At 39.4% G+C, this 14,775-nt stretch overlaps 1 protein-coding gene across 1 annotated transcript in view; it reads left to right on the top strand.

The window, feature by feature from the left end:
- The first annotated feature begins 522 nt into the window (after positions 1–522).
- TNFRSF19 (TNF receptor superfamily member 19) overlaps positions 523–14,775 on the top strand; it is a 59,655-nt gene continuing 45,402 nt past the window's right edge. Inside the window, exons 1-2 of the mRNA XM_054164672.1 lie at positions 523–552; positions 843–930. The gene's annotated coding sequence lies outside the window, so the exon portion shown is untranslated. The remainder of the gene's footprint in view (positions 553–842; positions 931–14,775) is intronic.

The following is a 14,775-nucleotide window of genomic DNA, read 5'->3' as shown; positions in this document are numbered from 1 at the left end:
AACAGTTCCAGTGCACAAAATACACAACTTCCTCCTCTCCCAACCTCAATAAAGAGACAAGCAAAAGTAGTTTTGTGTCATGTATTACAGCTGCCTAGCAAACTGACCTACACGTCTGACTTGCAGAACTTTATGGAAAATTTTAACTTCCCATTGCAGACAAAATTATAAAGCACCTTTTAAAGAAAACCTTATACCCACACTGTTCTTCTTGGGAGGAAATTTTAGTCTAATGAAAACTTTGAAGTGAGCCTTGGGTTTGTTACAATGGAGTAACCTGATTAGAAAATCATGCAAACTCTTGTTGCTCTTTAGCTGTATTCCCCCACAGGCTGTACTATAGCTCTCTAACCAGTCCCACAGCATTGAATGATGTCATGGGATCTGCAGCTCAGCGAGATGAAAGGGATAAAGCGGAACCCGCTGGCACTGGGGAAAGCTTCCAACACACAATCCACAACACAGCTTGGGAACTCAAAAGCTACAGATCCAGCCACTCAACTCTAAGCATTTCAGAACCGTGTGCATTCTCCCAGCACAAGAAAGGAAAGGGTGAGGGGAAAGCTAGTGATCGATTTTTAACAAAAGAAGCAGAGTACTGAAAGGCAGAATTTAAGAGTGCAAGCAACTACCTGCTGGAAAAGGAGCTCTTTTTCCTCTCCAAAGCACTGCCTTTGATGTATGGCAACTGATCACTGATCAGATTACAGGCATTTGGTCTCAGTGCTCGTCTGCCTTTGATCTGCATGGTTAATTTTATTTTCCCGGATTTGGAGTTTCGTCTGGGCTTGTGCTGACATACTTTTTTTTTTTCTTCTTTTTTTTTTTTTTTTTTTTTAAAGGAGGTAAAAGCCTTTAATACACAAGCTCTGGCAGTGTGAAATCAAGCTGCAGAAAGCCCGGGCACTGGAAAACTTCATCAGATAACAGGTACTGGATTTTGTCTTTTTTTCTGCAGTTTTGTGTTGCAAGACTTTAGGAAATTATAAAGCCCACATGAACACTAATACTACACATCATTATGTGCATAAAGTTCAAAAGATTATATGTAATTTATGCAGCAATTTTTATTTGCAACTCTTAGGCAGAATTATACTGAGAACAGACTAGAAGATAGAGACAACTGAAAAATTACACTTTTTTCCCTCTGTTTGGGTGGGTTTGTAAGATTTTGGTGTGCAATGTTCGTTCCTACTGTCTGTAGTTTTGTAAAGTTATATTCAAATGCAAGTGTTACATGACTTATGGGAGTATTTGTTTTCTAAGACAAACCATATTTGCTACACAGTGTGCATACTTTATTTACTCTCAGTGTTTAACAAACTCTGCTTTTCTTCAAGCAACAATTGTAATCCTAATAGTTCCATACTTGATATGAAAAAGTATCATCTTGCATAAGTTGTTAGAAATAAGTTTATACCATTTTACTCTTATATACAAAAGGAAATTTGTTTGATTTCAGCACTGAAGAGATAATATTTCAACTATGCCATGTGAAAAGAAACCTGGAATGATAGAAGTAATATTTTAACCTCATGATAGAAGCTTCCTTTAAGGCATTTTAATACAGATATTAAAGAAATCTTAAGCTTATCTATAGCAAACACCTGGGTTTGCTGTACTTCATGGAAGGTTTGCTCCTATTCCAGTGATACAGTATTCCATTTACAGTATTTTGTATTCTGTTCTTCAAACTTACATTTATGAACATGGACTGTGCTTAGAAAAAATTAAGACATCTACTCCAGAAATTCATTATAAAGGAACAATCATTAGAAGATTAAGGCTTATTTACTATACAGCTCCAGTTTTAAAGGGCCAGATTTTCAGATGAGTTTGGGCCAAATCCATGACTGCTCTGTGCCTGCAGCTGGAACCAGTCTATTTAAAAAACTCAAGCTTCTTCTGTAGGTATGCAAAGATAATTTAGATTTTCAGAAGAACTTAGAACCCATAATTCTGTACAGACTTGCAAAGAAGTTCAGCATTCCAGACATGGAGCTCTTTGAAAATCTAGTCTTAATGGTGGATGGCGAGTTCTTCTGAAATACTGACCTTAGATCTATATTCTTAAATCTTAATGTTAGTGTACACAAATCTTACCTACAGCTGTTTACTAACAAACTACAACTAAAAGTCAGGATAACTGATAGCTGTTATGGATTGTTTGAAAACTATTTTTAACAGGCTTACCACTCCACAGGACCCTCAAGACGGTCATATTTTAGTATGCACCATAGCAACATGCAAACTCAATTTTTAACAGTCGGCTTGCATCTGAATAAGATTAAGTTATCAACACTTCCAGATAAATGCAGTCAGCTTTTATGAGTCATGCTGTAAACTTTGTTTCTTCTAATTAAAAGTATATTTGTATACATAAATTTTAAATTTACTGAATATCAAGAGATAATATGCTAGACACAGATTAACGAGGCCTGACTTGGTATCATTTACTTTTCTATACCACCAATTAATTCATATTCTGACTTAACAACTCAATTACATTATAAGGAACGTAATTAGCTCTGCATGAATAATGTGCGTATAGCTTTCAAGGACGAATATTGTTTAAGGCACAGCTAAAGCACAATTTAGTATTTTTCCTTAAAAGACAATGATGTCCAAAAACATTTTTCTGTAACACTGAAAAGATAGGTTTGTTTATTAACCCTAAACTTCATTAATGAGCTTCTCCAGTCCTCTCTTGCTTGTTGCTAGTTTTCCAACATGTACATTTATTTTCTGAGGAAAATTGCTGCTAAACCTCTCTTTGCAGAAAAGTAGAAACAGATTTTTAAAAGCAATGTAAGGATTCCTTTCTCCTCAGAAGTCAAAATAGCTGACCCATCACACAAACGGATAAAGCTGTGCACAGAAATAACACCGGTTAATTAGGTAGATTACACTTAGGAGTAGGACTTTCATACATAAATATTTGCAATATCTGGGCCCCAGAAATGCATTTCAGCAACAAAGATTCTTTTCATTTTGCAAAAAGTCCCTAGGATTCTAGGTAATCTTCCCACATACTTAAGCACAGATGGGCGTTAACCCACTTAAAGTGAAAAATATCTTTGCTTGTCTGTATATAAGTGAGACTGAAATAAAAGCACAGTTGGATATATTTAAGTATGGGAGGGAGAGGATTTTCAGGATTTTTGTTATTTTAAATAGCAGTTCTTTGACAGTTTAGTCTTTTATTGATCTGACTTTTAAAGATTAAATAGTAATAATACTTGACACTTGCAACTTTGCTTTTACAAAGTGCTGTATAAACATTAATTAATCCTCAGGCTTAAGTCTTCATAAAGAAAAAGTTCACAATGCTTTCTCAAGCAAATCTGACTAGGAAACTCACAAATATATAATTATTTATTAAAATATCTTGAGCAATTTCTGGTTATAACTAGAGCCATTTCCAAACAGTGTGTCTTAGATAACATCATAAACATATTTTAACGTTTGTAATAGTTAAGACTATCAAAAGACATTGCACAGTTATACTGACATCAGTTTCCAACAGCTGTCATAACAAGAGTAGATCTATCTCACAGCTGACTGGGGGAACTGTGTTAGCATCTGAGATATGCAGATAACAACTTCCTATTGCTGTACAATTTCTGCTTCCATATCAGATATGTCATGTAACTTAGTCTTATCAAAGGGGTCAGCTGAAACTACTTCCCAAATACTTCTTCTTTGTTCACTGTAGTGAGAATCCCCATGCTTGCATCTGCACTAGTTGCTCTAACAACTAGGAAGCATCATGATTTAAACCAAAAGAAACCCTGTGATTTTCAGTATCTTTCACTGATGAACAGAAATAACTCATCCATTTTACCTTTAGAGGAAATATTTCACATGCTACAACAGGGGCTGAAATGTTTAAGTTTCAGTGTTATGGATGTCTTGCTGTTCTTAATCCATTGGCATAGTAACCCCCTATCTGATGAGAGTCTTAATGTTTCTTTATATGGTAATCCTCAGTGTTTAGTCAACACTTTAAGATCTATGGGATGTTTTAATGCACTTGTCTAACATTAACTTGTCTATATTAAAATGGGTATATGGGTATATGAAACACGCACGATGACTCCACTAAGAAAAATGTATGCAATACATTTCACTGATGTGTACAGAAAACAGATAATATACAGACCAGTTGTCTGCACATAGCAAGAGGATGTTGCATGCCCAGTGCTGTGCAGCAGCTGCCATTCACAACAGATGTGCTGCCGTTGTGCCTTAGCGTGCCATTCCCCACTGAAATTACAGACACTTACAGAGCTCCTTCTGGCAAGCATCCTAAAGCAAAGCTCTTTGCATGCCCTTTTTAATGACAATTAAATGAGAATTATTTTAAACTCTGACTTAATTCTTTCTTTTAAAAAAAAAAAAAAAAAAAAAAAAAGGAAACAACTCATTTTGCAGCAATCATTTATCTTTCCAGACAACTCACTGTATTTCAACAAGCACTACTCGTTTTTAGAAATGTCCATATGGCTGGTGAACTCCAAAACTTTATCTCTGTGAGAAGCTCCCAAAGTTTCTGTTTATTTTAAAGTGTTTTACTGCCAACTATATCCATTAGTTCATTCTCTTTAGAACCTCCATTCCCAGTATATCCATATGGTTGTTTAGACTGTAGTCCTATCATTAACCTTTTCATTAGAAAAGTAAAACTAATGACCTCAACCCCTTGAAGTAGCAGTTCTGTCACCAAGGACTCCAAGAGTGTTTTCACCAGTGCTGGAGCATCACTAACTTCAGAGAAGCTCCTAATTTACATCACAGTATGTAGCAGTAAACTGTACCTCTTACAGTGAATGTAAAAAAGGATGTCTGAACTTGCATTTGGTATTGACACTACACTCATAGGTGGGTAACTTGTCACCTGCAGAATGCAAAAATATTTTGGATTCTGACCCCAAAAAACCCAAACAAACAAAACCCACCACAAAAAAACCCCAACCAAAACCAAACCAAACCAACAAACAAAACAAAAACCCAAAAACCCCAACAAAAACCCCAACAACCCAAAACCCACAGCTGTACACTACTACTGAACTACTTTGTAGAGAATTTCAGAGTCCATTATCAGGGGGCATCCATCATGTGCTTTGGGTGGGATAGGTGGGGAGGACTTTGGTGAGCTACCCATACTTCTACACCCGCCTTCTAGATGGCTCCAAAATGCTTTGCCCAGTCCTATTCACAACAGTCCAACGGTCTACGGCTTGACAGCCTTAAGCACTTCTAAGGCAGGGCTCATCCAGGGAGAGATCAGCAACACCAAGCCTGCAGTCCCTTAAGCACAGGGGGGCCTCTGGAGACAAGACTTGCAGCTGCAGCCCGCAGTGAACACCTAGGTGCGCAAAGCCTCAGCCATCATCCTGGAAGGATAAAAGGGATATGGGTGCCTCACTTGTGATTCACTCTGGTTTGCACCACTAGTACAAGGCACAGACCACCAGGCACTCTTGTCCCGGTGGGGAGCAGACCGATGCGAGAGGGGAGCAGACAGCCCACCCTAACGAAGCGCCGGCCCTCACGACCTCGCCCGCACCGCCTCTCCCTGCCACGCCTGCCTCAGCCGGCGCGCGCCTCCTCGCCACGTGGGCCGGGGTGCTGCTGATTGGCTGCCTCCGGTCACCTGAGCCCGGCCCCTCCGGCGGAGGAGGGAGGGGAGCGGCGCGGCGTTGCCAGGGTGACGGGAGGGGAGAAGCTGAAGGGAGAGGAGGTGAAGGAGGGAGTGGGTTGCGGCGCTAGTGCTCGTCAGTGGCAGGCGGCACTCAGCCTCAGCGGCCGCCAGCGGCTCGCGGCGTGGCAGGTGGGTGCGTGGGAGATCAGAGGGGAACGATCCCCTCAGCCTCGGAACGTGCCTGGCTCTCCCTTTCCCTCAGAGGGGTGCTCTTCGTCTCCTGCGGGCAAGAGGGAGGCGCTGAGGCGAGGGTGCGCGGAGCGGCTGTGGAGAGTGAGCAGCGGAGTCCCCGGGGCTCCATGCAGCTTTCCTTCACTACACATTGGGGCACGGGCTAGCCTGAGCACTGACCCGAGAGTACGGGGCAGCCGCAGCTCAGCCGGACGCTTGGCATCGGCCCGCTCTGCCCTCCTGTTGCGCGTAGGGCCCGCTGCGGCCGGCAGGGAAGATGATGGGAATGACCCTCCACGGAGAGCGCAGGCTGCGGGGACGAAGAGGAGAGAAGGCGGAGTGGAGGGCCCCGTAGGATCCCTTCTTCCCCGAGAAGGGTTAGGCTCAGCCTCTCTCTAACCGGCCCCTCTGCCCCTAGTCATCCCACAGTGGGGTGATTACACATGACGGGCACCGCGCAGCCAAAGGGTGGCAGCTGATGCTGCTGGGTTCTGAAGGTCTCGACAGTCCTAGAGTAACTCCACGCCCCGGAGTGCGACGAACAAAAAGCCCGTGAGGACTGGGCTTTCTTGTTCACAAGTCCTTGTGTCTGTTGCATAAATAACTTGCTATTTGCTTCAAACAATTTTGGAGCTGGAGTTGAAGGAGCAGGAGCTAGTAACTTTTTCACTTGGGTGGTAGGAGGTTGAAAAGCCACAATTATGGTTCTGTTAGAAAAGCTTCTGATCGTTTGACTTCCCTTCCTAATGTCTCTCTCCATTAATCTGACCTTGAACTGAAAGCTTTACCTGATATTAATGAAAAATCTTGATACTTAATACCTATTATGCAATTATATATACAACTACTTTAAATGAATGCTTTTGTCAAATTAACAAAGGGGTCTAGTAACATTTAGTCTGAGCAAAAGGGGGAAATGAATTTATTTTGTAGGTAGATTTTATTTATTTTTTAACTTCTGTATAATGTCTTTCAAGCACACTTTCACCATCAGATGTAAAACAAGTTAGCTATGCTACCTAGAAGCTTTTTACCATATAAGCAAAGGTTGGTTTGTTTTGTTGGTTTTGGTTTGTTGGGTTTTTTTTAGAACTGGAAGTAATCCTCTTTATTAATTCAGTATTAAGACATTTGAGTTGTCAGTTAAGGAGGCAATAAATTATTCTGTGTTTCCACAGCTTGAGGTTTCACGCTAAATAAAAGACACTGTTGAGAGTGAAAGTAACTCATGTCTGTGCTTTTTAAGACATTGTACACTATCCAAAACTACTAAAGGCTTCTAGCACAGTAGCATTGCATCATTGCAATAGTTACTGTATTAACCAGCCCAATGCTTTATAATTTCTGATTATTAAAATCTACTTTGAAAAATAGATATTAGTGTACTTTGGTATAAATGAAATGTAAATATAATATTGGCATTCTCAATTCACCTATCTAAACACAAATATGTCCAAATGCGGCTCTGTGCTGATGTTTTGTCTTCAAACTAGTGTCTTGTAGAAGTTGTGAGATATGTTAAACAAAAGGAGCAATGTTTTTTTACCATGGTTTGATGCTGAAGCACAAATTTGTTCTCTTGGGCTTTTTTGTGTGGTATGTTTGTTTGGTTGGTTTTTTTATGGATAGCCTCACCAACTTCAATGGGATAGGAGTTCTTGTGTAAATAAAAGCTTTTAGAGGATCAGAAACTCTTAAAGTGTAGAAAAAAATGTTTCTACATCAAACCTTTCTTACAGTATTTTACTGTAGTTTCTAATTAATAATAGTCTGGGTATGTTAAAGAACATGGCTGATGAACTATTTTATATTGTTTTGCCAGCATGCATTTGGAACATTGTTTACAAGCGGGAAAACCAGGGATGAATTGTTACAGTTTAGTCTCAAGCTTTGCTAATTCTAAACTTTTTTTGAGACACTGGGATATAATGCATCCTGTAAATGCTGTTTGTGATAGTGAAGATACTGCAGATAGGCTTCTTCAGGATGTCATCACCATTCCTGTGAAGTCAGGTACTTCAGCTAACATAACTCAAAGCATATGGTACTTGAAAGGAGCACAAATATTTCCTGGCTCTGTGTAAACCTCTTTTGCTCTCCTGCTTCAGCCCTTAAAATAGATAAAAATATTTTCTATCACCAGCCATGTTCTGACTTTAATCTGCTATATGTATCTTTACATATAAATTTATAAATAAATTTATAGTTACCTAATTTTGTACTAAATGTATGATAGCTTCTGAAAAAAAATAGATATATTCAATATTTAATGTGATGAGTGCTACCTAGCTGACAGTATTATTTAAATTTTTTTCTGCACTGTAGTCCTTCTCCAAGCAATTGAAGCAAATGTGGTCAGACAAGACCTCATTTACTTAGAAAGGGGAAGAGTACAAGGGTTGTGGGCAGGATACAAAAAGAAGATGTTCTAGAAGTATGAGATAGAATAACAATATGTAGCTCTGCAGTGGAAGTTCTTGTCCCTAACTTGTTCCCTTTGTCTTTGTCATTGCAGCAGCATAAGTACTTTCCCTTCTCTTCTTTCTTGCCCGTGGGGCACTGACTCTGCTAAAGCCATCTGCCACTCCTTGTCATTTTATTGCATGCAGTTGACAGCTGCAGGTGGGGAAATGGGGTGGGGAAGAAGGGAGCTGAGATTCTAGTAATTGGATGCCAGAGACCTCTGTTGGCAAGACAAGATGATTATATTTTCATCCCTCTTTCTTCTAGAACTTCTCAGAGTACTCTTCGCCAGGGTTATAGAGGATAAAAAGTGATTGTCAGGTATAAATGTCAAATCAAATATGATGAATTTGTAAGATCTAGAAAAATAAAGTGAATTCCATCTTGGGATCCTTCACTCCTGAAGTTTTGCTTAGAAGATGAATGATACCGACTTCAAAGGTGTGATGCTTACCAGTATGAAAAACCTGCTAGTAGGTTTCATGGTGCCTCGAGTCTTGAGATGATCTTTCATGGTAAAACCCTTTTGGTGAGAAGGAAGAAATGTTTTTCTAATAGATTGACACTGAAATAGGATGACTATTGCTGGGCCAAGCACATAAACATAGGAGTACATTACAAAGGACAGTAGATTCTAGAACCCCAGAAGGCTGGAAGTTATTAATTTCACAATACATTTATTACATGTTCCTAATTTATTGTTTCTTATTGCTCTCTCTATACATATGCATAGTTGGCCCCACAACCTTAAAACTATGCAATGACATTTCTTAATGGAAGTTCTGCATCATGAGTTCAGTACCTTACCAATGATGACTGTTTTTCCCTGAGTATTTTGGGCATGGATATAACTGTTAACCTAAAAAAGATTTGTTTGGAATGGTTACTGGCCTCAAAAGAACTGTCCGCAGCTTTATTTCATTTAATAAAATTGAGGATAATGTGACTCAGCCTTGTAAATACCAGTATCTGAGCAAGAACAATAAATCTTTAAATGGGTTGAACTTATGTTTAGTTGCACATATTTTAGAGGCAAAAACTTCTTACAGCTACTTCTTACTTGAATGAATATGAGGTGAATGGCATGTCTCCAACAGACATCATTGTAATGCCACTTGATATCGAGAGAACAAATTTGCCCAATGGCAACCTATTATTAAGTGCTGCAGTGTCTGCTTTTTAAGCAGGGCTTTTAACTAACTGGAGACAGAAACAGGAAACAAGCAACTGGCACAGTTAGCCTCTGTTGAAACTTGCCTTCAAATACAATGAGTTATTAATATGCCTTAACCATTTCCATTATTTTTACCAAAATGTAATGAAAAAGAATATTACTATTTTTTTGGCACTCTTAAGCGTGGGTGGTTTGGGGTGGGGTTGGTTTTTTTTGGGGGGGGGGGGAGGTTGTGTTTTGATTTGGGATTGTTTGTTTGTTTGTGTACACCAGTTAATGTCTTTCTTGCACGTTATAGCCAGTATATGGTTTTTGAGGGGTTGTTTTTGTAGGAACTGGGACAATAAATACAATAATTTTATGATACCATACCACAGGCATTCATACATGTCTTCTAAAATGATTTGAACGTGTTTTGGTGCTACTAAACCTACTGAAGAGCACTGAAGTTTAAGGCCCAACTACAAACTTCTTTTGGAAAACTTGATTTTAAAATTAGCTAGGAGATCTCTCATATTACATTGTAAACCTAAAGCTAAGCGATTGCATCACACACACAATGATCAGTCAACATCTTTGAAGCTCAGTAAAATGTGGAGATGAGTTGGAGAAATGCGTGATAGATTGAACCCAGTTCTAAACCATTTGATTTTAGAACCTTTCTCTGGCTTTTGAACTCCTGATGTTTGAAGGTGTTGGATTTGGCAAGAGTGTTATAAAGGCAATAAATTTTCTTATAAATAGAAAATATCTCACAGGTGCAATAAAATTTCTGCACCTAAGTCAACAAAATCTGTTTCAGTACAGCATGCTTCTCCTTGTGCTTTCTATGTTCTAAAAACCTTTGAGCTACATGCTATAAGATCATCTTGTAACAGATATGGCAACTCCAAAACTGAAAGATGAGCTGTCAGCACAATCAGCTTGCTATTCTGTCCTACCTTCTGTTAAGAGCTATCATTTTGGCTGGGTTTTTTTTTATTCCAAATGTAAATCCAGAGTATTACCAACATAAAAATACACCATTAGCTCTATTTCAATATTGATTTTAATACATTGATTATATCCTTCCCCTCCCCCCAGCATTAAATCTTCAGGTTATTGTGTACTGGAAAATGTGTATAGGGTGAATGTGAGTTCATTACATAAAGCTAATATAATTTTATTGGCATAATATGGCAAGTACTGAATCTGCTAGCCAGTTAATCAGCCTGTTCTTAATTTTCTCTGGGTTTTTTTTTTTCATTGCTCAGATGACCTGCTCAGAAAAAATAAGACGGTTCAGATTATGCCTCAGCTCAATATTTTAGGTCATTAGTCTTAGTACAGTTCATCAGTATAGAATAGAATGAACCAGGTTGGAAAACACCTTTGAGATCATCAAGTCCAACCCATCACCCAACACTATCTAATCAACTAAACCATGGCACCCAGTGTGTCTTCTGGTCTCTACTTAAACACATCTCGTTTGTATTGATAATTCTACAAGAAACTTGACATGGTAGTGTTCAAATTCTTTTTTGCTATGTCACACACCTGTTTTCAGAAGTAAAAGTAAATCTTAACATTTGAAATAAATTACACTTTTTAACCTTTTAAAGAATCCCATTTTTTTAAACTTTGGTGGTACTGTACAGATGCTCAGGATTAAATTAGAGCTGGGATACATTTGTTTAACAATAATATTAAGGAATATAATAACTGCAAATGCATACATCTTGAAATAGTTACTTGGCATTCAGTTCTAAGCATCTTGGTTGCATTCACAGCTTTATTTCTTTTGCACACCTACCTAAAGTTTTGCCTCCTATAGCATTTAAGAAAGCATAGAAAGTATTTTATTTTCTACTCAATACCATGATATGAAGTCAATGGAGATTTTTCTCACAAATCCTTTTTGGTTTAGCATGATTCTTTGAATCAATATAAACAGTTTGTCATTTATCTTTTAGACTTTTATTATTGTGTCTTCTCTGAATTAAGTTTGTTTTGCAGGGCTGCTTTTCTGTAATATTGTGCCGAGATGTGTATTGTATTACTATTGTTCTTTAAAACATTCCAAAGTATAAAAATTGACCAGCAGCAAGCTTAAATCTTTCTTGATAGCTTTTCAAGGTTACTGAGGTGCAAATTTGTCTGTTGACTAATCAGCTTTTACTTGGCAGATGTTCAGTTAGTGTGCAGCCAGAAGATAGGTTATATGTGTGTTTTCACCTCTCTTCTTTCCAAACATAGATGAGAAAATGTTTCTTGAAACTTCTGAGTTCCCTTAATAATATTTTTACTGTCTCTGTCCACTGTTTTATTCCTGCTATTACTAGAAATTGTTTTGTTCTTGTATGCTTTGGATCTTACATACCTTTTTTACCCTGCATTAGCATTGTCAGCCTCTCATGCCAGCCTTGTGCATTTACTAACTTTTCCAATTTGTTGACTCTCTTTTCCCATTTTCCAATTTGTTTTACAGTACTTTTTCATAAAATTGTATTTATCTAGAAGATTTTCTGAAATGTTTCCATTTCATTTTCCTCTGCCTTTTTTCCCCCCCTCAGACTCTAAAAAGCAAGGAATGTCAAATATTGTCTCTGTATGTATTTGTATTACTTGACAGTATATCTTTTTTTACCCGTTGACATACAAGTAATCTGATAATTGCCATTGGCTCATAGACCATTACCATCACTAAGTGAGGAAAAAACCCATAAATATGTAATCTTGGCTTTCCTGGAGAGTGGCTGCTGACGCACCTCTTCGCCTCTTCTGTTCTTCCCAGCAGACTTGAACTCATTTTACACTTTAAAATGCAATTTATCTTAAGATATCAACAGTGCCACTAAAATATCCTCTCTTCTTATTGATTAGAATTCTTGAATTAGAGTATTCATGCAGTGAAATGGTATATTCATTTTAGTTAATGCTCATTCTTATGTATTTCTGAAGTGTCTTATGCTTGTTATAGTTCCATATTGTAAAGCATCTTGTGGCTATTTTTACTGTTTTTCTATGCTACTTTCCTCTCAGTCAGTTTCTTCTACTCTTAAATGATAAAAGCTACTTATTTTGTCTTTTAAAAGAACAGTCCTTAAGCACTGAAGTAGACCAGAAATGTTTTAAACATTAAAAGCTCAGGAGCAGGCTGTCCCCATATATCAAAAGACAAGATGTTGGGGAAGAAGGCTGGCCTGACTGAATAGGGACATTTGGTTGCTGCTTAGGAGGAGAAGAAGAGTTTGTGGTCATTGGAAGAGGAGGCAGGCCACTCTGGATGACTCCAAAGCTGTTGTGAGGCTGTGCAGGGTGAAAATTAGGAGGACTGGAGCCCAGTTGCAAATTATTTTGACTTTGTTAAGGAGTACAGGAAATCCCTCTACAAATGTATTAGCAACAAAAGGAGGACTAAGGAGAATCTCTGTCCTATGTTGGATGCAAGGGGGAGCATAGTGGAAAAGGATGAGGAAAAGGCTAAGGTACTTAATACCATCTTTACCTCAGTCTTTGGTAGCCAAACTGATTGTTTGCTGGATACCCAGCCCCCTGAGCTGGAATATAGGGATGGGGAGCAGAATGAAGCCCCCATAGTGTAAGATGAGTTTGTTAGCGATCTGCTGCACCTCTTAGACATACACAAGTCTATGGGGCTGGATGGTACACACACCAGGGGTACTGAGACAACTGCCAGAAGTGCTCACCAAGACACTTTTCATCATTTACCAGCAGTCCTGGGGAGGTCCTGGGCAACTGGAGATTGGCAAATGCAGTGAAAGGTGCATCTGGGTAACTGCAGACCTGTCAGTCTGACCTCAGTGCCAGGGAAGGTAATGGAGCAGATCATCCTGAGTGCTGTTATGCAGCACATGCAGGACAACCAGACCCTGTCACCATGGGTTCATGAAGGGCAGGCCATTCATGGCAAACCCAGTCGCCTCCTATGACAAGGTACCTGCTTAGTGGATAAGGGAAAATCTGTTGTTTACCTGGACTTTAGTAAAGCCTTTGACACTGTCTCCTTGCAGCATCCTCCTGGAGAAACTGACTGTTCATGGCTTAAATGGATAGATTCTTCGCTAAGTGAAAAAATGGCTGGATGGCTGGACCCAAAGAGCGGTGGTGAAGGGAGTTAAATCCAGTTGGCAGCCAGTCACAAGTGGTGTTCCCCAGGGCTCAGTACTGGGGCAGTTCTGTTTAACATCTTTATCAATATCTGGAGGAAAGGATTGAATGCACACTTAGTAAGTTTGTAAATAACACCAAATTGGGTGGGAGTGTTATGCTCAGAAGTAGGAAGGCTCTGCAGAGGAATCTGGACAGCATGGATCAGTGGGCTGAGGTCAATTGTATAAGGTTTAACGAGTGTCTGGAAAGCTGCCTGGCAGAAAAAGACCTTTAGGTCAGCAGTGTGCTCAGGTGGCTAAGAAGACCAATAGCAACCTGGCCTGTATCAGGAATAGTGTGGCCAGCACGATCAGGGAAGTGATCTTATTCCTGTGCTCAGCACTGGTGAGGCTGCACCTTGAATACTGTGTTCAGTTTCGGGCCCCTCACTGCAAGAAGAACATTAGAGGTGCTGAAACATGTCCAGTAAAGGGTACTGAGACTGGTGGGGGGTCTTGAGCACAAGTTATATGAGGAGTGGCTAAGGGAGCTGATGTTACTTAGTCTGGAGAAGAGGAGGTTGAAAAGAGATCTCATTGCTTCCTACAACTACCTGAAAGGAGGTCATAGTGATATGGGGGCCAGCCTTTTCTCCTGGGTAACAAATGATAGGATTAGAAGAAATGGTGTTAAGCTGCTCTAGGGTAGGTTTAGAGAAGATATTCAGAAACATTTCTTCACTGAAAAGGTCATTGGGCACTGGAACAGGCTGCCCAGGGAAGTGGTGGAGTCATCATCCCTGGAGGTGTTTAAAAGACAATTTGGAGGAGGAGCTTATGGTATGACAGTTGTGTACAGGGAGATGGTAGGTTATGGTTGGACTAAATGATCTTGAGGTCTTTCCCAAATAGGCAATTCCATGATTCTATGATCAAGTGACAAAGTGTGAGGAAATTACCTCAAATTGTGCCAGAGGAGGTTCAGGTTGGATATTAGGAAAAATTTATTTACTGGAAGATAGGCCAGGAATTGGAATAGGCTGCCTAGGGAGGTGATGGAGTCACAGTCCCTGGAGGTGGTTTTTTGGTTTTTAATTTTTGTAGGCATGGCTTTTGGGGACATGGTTTAATGACCATGGTGATGTTAGGTGGACAGTTGGCCTTAATGATCT

The sequence above is a fragment of the Dryobates pubescens genome, chromosome 10 (assembly GCF_014839835.1).
Source record: "Dryobates pubescens isolate bDryPub1 chromosome 10, bDryPub1.pri, whole genome shotgun sequence".
Lineage (NCBI taxonomy): Eukaryota > Metazoa > Chordata > Aves > Piciformes > Picidae > Dryobates > Dryobates pubescens.
The sequence above is the reverse complement of the archived record's forward strand: the minus strand, read 5'-3'. Positions and strand labels throughout refer to the sequence as shown.